General features: G+C 36.3%; 1 non-coding gene across 1 annotated transcript; it reads right to left on the bottom strand.

The window, feature by feature from the left end:
* Positions 1–909: 909 nt before the first annotated feature.
* On the bottom strand, positions 910–1,016 carry LOC131172456 (small nucleolar RNA R71). Its single transcript, XR_009142933.1, has one exon. It is a non-coding gene; the product is annotated as a small nucleolar RNA R71 (small nucleolar RNA).
* Between the last annotated feature and the right edge of the window lie 3,884 nt (positions 1,017–4,900).

Genomic DNA, 4,900 nt, shown 5'->3' with positions numbered 1-4,900 from the left:
TCTCCAAAATTCCCACTTTGAAAGGATCGGGCTCTAACCACTAGAAGAATTGTCCGCTTTGTTTTTCTTCTTTATACTTAACTATTTGGAAATTACTAATTATTTGCGTTTAAGGCTTATCTAGGTATATTAGACGTGGTTCTAATCCCCTTAATTGTCCGAACAAATACCGGTCACTGAAACAGTAAAATATACCAGGCTATATAAATAGGGGTGTTACATTGACATTGTTGTTCGGGATTTGTTTTGTTTGATATTAGACAATTGATTGTTTAGTTAATTTGGGCATTTTATTTTTTATTTTAGTTTCTCTTCTTTATCATTTTACTTTGAGATTTTCTTATTTTGGTTTTTCAGGTACATATCTTTTATATGAGAAGAACAAAAAGTGCAAAAATTGATTTAATTTTTAATCTTGAGATTGAAAAGATAGCTAAAGCTTTAAGAGCAGAGTCTAAAAGAAGAAAAGCTGAACTCAGAATTCAAAGACAGCAAGAGCAACATAAAGAGCAACAAGTGATAGAAACTATGGAAAACAACAACAACCGATCAATTAAGGATCATGCTTTTCCTAATTTTAAAGATTTTAGACCGAGTATTACAAGGCCTAGAGTGGAAGCAAACAACTTTGAGTTGAAGCCCTCACTCTGTCAAATGGTTCAATAATCACAGTTTGGGGGAGGTCCTATTGAGAGTCCACATGTGCACCTTACACATTTTCTTGAAATTAGTGACATACTGAAGATAAATGGAGTGTCAGATGATGCCATCCGATTGAGATTATTTCCTTTTTCTTCGAAGGATCGTGCTAGGGAGTGGTTGCATTCCTTACCTTCGGGTTCAATAACTTCTTGGGATGAGTTGTCACAAGCTTTCTTGGCTCAATACTTTCCTCCTAGCAAGATTGCAAAATTGAGAAATGAATTAACTTCTTTCAGACCAAGGGATTATGAGAGTCTCTATGAAGCTTGGGAGAGACATAAGGATCTTCAAATGAGATGTCCACATCATGGAATCCCTAAATGGATGCTAGTTCAACATTTCTACAATGGTGTTTCTCCAGCAATTAGAAGTATAATTGATGCATCTTCAGGAGGTGATCTTATGGAAAAGTCAGAAGATGAAGCTTATTCAACATTGGATAAAATTGCTTACAATAATTATCAATGGAGCTGTGAAGAAAATGAAATGAAGAAGCCACCAACTGGTGTATATGAATTAGCCATGAGTATGTTCAATGCCAAATTTGATGCTTTGACGAGAAAAATGGATAATTTAAGCATGAAGGTTGACTCATCAATTGGAGGATTTAGTCATACAAAAGATGTTGGCAATAGAAATATGCATTGCATCAATGATTTTCCTTCTTATGGGCAAGAGTTTGGAAATGAGTAAGTTGATTTTGTTGGGAATTACAATCAGAAACCAGTTGGTAATCCTTTTTTTGCTACATATAATCCAGCATGGAGGAACCACCCTAACTTTTCTTGGGAAGGTCGACGAGGGCAGCAACAGAATTATCAACAACCTCCTAATTTTTAGCAACAATAGTAGAATTTTCAGCAAAACAGAGTACCACCTGGATTTCCACCACAAAGGAATCAAAATGCACCTATTCCACAACCACCAGTTCAGTCTTCAGACCAAGATTCAATTTTTAAGTCTATGATGGAGATTTTCTTAACTGCTCAACAAAAATAAGGAGAAATGATTCAACAATTAACTTCAAGGATAGACCAGCTTGCCACTCATAATAGGATGTTGGAAAACCAAATAGCTCAATAAGAAAGTTCTTCTAGCAAAGCACAAGAGAAACTTCTAAGTCAACCAAAGAATCCTAAAGAACATTGCAACGCAATGATCCTAAGGAGTGGGAAAATTATGGGAGAAAAAGAGAAAGATGAGATAGAAGAGGAAAAGGAGAAAGAAGATGAAGACAAGAATGAATTCACCTCGAATCATGATGAAGTTAATAAGGAAGCAAACAAGAAGAAGGAAGTTGAAAAAGAAGAAGAGGAAAAGTATGTGCCTCCACCACCATACAAGCCACCATTGCCATATCCTTAGAGGTTTCAGAAAGCAAAGCTAGATAAGCAGTTTGGGAAATTTTTGGAAGTTTTGAAGAAGTTATACATCAACATTCCATTTACAGATGCAATTTCTCAAATGCCCTCATATACTAAGTTCCTAAAGAAAATTTTGTTAAACAAGAAAAAATTGGAGGATTATGAAACTGTTGCACTTACTGAAGAATGCAGTGCTATATTGCAGAATAAGCTTCCCTCTAAGCTTAAAGATCCAGAAAGTTTCTCTATTCCATGTCACATTGGAGAGACAAGTATTGAAAAGGCATTGTGTGATCTTGGAGCTAGTGTAAGTTTGATGCCACTCTCCATTTGTGAAAAGCTGAAGGTAGGAGATTTGAAGCCCACCACCATTTCTTTGCAACTAGCTGATAGATCTATCAAATATCCAGTGTGTAACGATCGAGCTCCAACCACTAGAGGATTTGTTCGCTTTGTTTTTCTTCTTTATACTTAACTATTTGACAATTACTTATTATTTACGTTTAAGGCTTATCTAGGTGTCTTAGACATAGTTCTAACCCCCTTAATTGTCTGGACCGATACGGGTCACCGGAACAGTAAAATATACCAGGCTATGCAAATAGGGGTGTTACAATTCTTCCCTCCTTAAAATAAATTTTATCTCAAAATTTTACCTGGTATCAGTCTCTGAACAGCTGTGAGTGCTGTCTCCTCATGTCCTCTTCACGCTCCCAAGTAGCTTCTTGGCCTGAATGATGGTTATACAGCACTTTAACCAATACTATTTACTCATCGATTGCTCACCTCATGTGCCAAGTTTCTTATGAGCTTCTGTCATAAGTTATATTCAAATTCATTTTAATTTTAGAGGTAAGCAAATATGTGTGCTCATGCATTACATAATTAAACTTTTAAAAGTTAATTAATTAATTATGGGTTAGGTCCCTTAGGCAAATCTCACATCGGCAAAGCACGAAGATGGTCTTGCGTTCAAAAAGTAATGATATATAAAATGGTGGAACTAATCATTAGAGACGCTTTTTGGTGGAATGGCTTGGAAAGTTGGAAGAACTCCAGGGTTAAGCGTGCTCGCTTGAGAGAAATCCAAGGATGGGTGACCTGCTGGGAAGTTCTCCATTCCACCTATGGGACAAAACTGTGAGCCTTATGGCCAAAGCGGACAATTCCTCTAGTGGTGGGAGCCCGATCGTTACAATTGGTATCAGAGCAGCTCGCGTGTCCTCTTGGGTGATGGTGGGGCAAACCTCAGCGAGGACGCTGAGTCCCGAAAGGAGGGCGAGAAAGGTTCCTTAGGCAAATCCTACATCGGTAAAGCACAGTGATGGTCTTGAGTTCAAAAAGTAATGATATATAAAATGGTGGAACTAATCATTAGAGGTGCCTTTTGGTGGAATGGCTTGGAGAGTTGGAAGAACTCCAGGGTTAAGAGTGCTCGCTTGAGAGAAATCCTAGGATGGGTGACCTCCTGGGAAGTTCTCCATTTCACCTATGGGACAAAATCATGAGGCTTATGGCCAAAGCGGACAATTCCTCTAGTGGTGGGAGCCCGATCGTTACAGCTAAAAACTTGTTTGCGTACTCCGCAAGTATATGGGTTGTTCAAGTAGTAAAGAAAAGATATCATCCCACAGATATTTGTTGTTTGAGTACCAAACTATAAAAATTATGATTATTTAGGCTATCGATAATTTGTGCCAAAAATAGAGTAAAAGATGCATCAAATTAAATTGGGAAAAATAAGGAAATTATAATAAATTAAGCAATTAAAATTCTAAGCACTATACTAATTTACTAAAATTTTAGCAAGTAACAAAAGATTTAATTAATTAATGGTAAAAATTGATTCCAGAGTTGAGGTTCATGTAGTAAATTTCATTGGGATTTGGATAGGCAAGGCCAAGATTAAGGGAAATACAAGTTTGAAGGAAGTTGATTCCGATTTCCTTTAATTTCTCTTTCAAGCAAACTAAAGAGTTTTTTAAAGGAAACTACACCCCATTCTCATGCGATGTTTAATTACCCAAAACCCTTTAAGCATTTTTATCAACTTGAAATTCCTCTTCACCCACTAGTTTATTTCTAACACTATATGATTAAGTTCATTATCTTGATTATCTATCATATATTTTCATCTCTCGGTTCTTCAATCTAAGATTAAGAACAAAACCCAAAGGGTACCAACAATGGGTATGTAAATAAGCACACAAGATAAGAATCAAAGCTTATATATACTAAAATCTGATTAAAACTAGTCCAAATCCACAAATAAAACTTAAATCATTATACCGAACTCTGAAATCTTAAGTATCTACTCACTCATGCTTGTATTTGCAAGTAGAAAATATGAAATAGAGCAAGAAAATATGAAAATAAAACTAAAAATGAAAGAACCCAGAAGAAGAAGATCCAAATCTCTGAAAATGGAAGCTGAAAAACGTCACTCTGTAGGTGTTCTTCCTCCAAAAAAAAAAATGGCGTGATTCTCTCTTTCCTTTCTATTTTGATTTTTCTCTTTCTCCTTATGGTAAAAATGAGAATATGATGCTTATATATCTCCTCAAGGTTTGCCCTAAAAATAGACTCTAAAGGGATAAAGACAAAAGGTGTGAAAAGAGAACATTTTTCCATGTCAGCAAATCTGCCAACGCCATCCCACATGCCTCATATTGATTTAAGTTATTTTCCACATGCCTCATGTTGATTCGGAGGAGGAGCTTTTAGATTTTGCACAACTAGCTACACGGGGCATGTGGGAGTCCCTAAAACTTTCGGTGTGTTATACTCTAAAATCTCTGTTTACACGACCCGCCACACGGGATATGTTAAAGTCC

Source organism: Hevea brasiliensis, chromosome 13, assembly GCF_030052815.1.
Source record: "Hevea brasiliensis isolate MT/VB/25A 57/8 chromosome 13, ASM3005281v1, whole genome shotgun sequence".
Taxonomy (NCBI): Eukaryota; Viridiplantae; Streptophyta; class Magnoliopsida; order Malpighiales; family Euphorbiaceae; genus Hevea; species Hevea brasiliensis.
The sequence above is the reverse complement of the archived record's forward strand: the minus strand, read 5'-3'. Positions and strand labels throughout refer to the sequence as shown.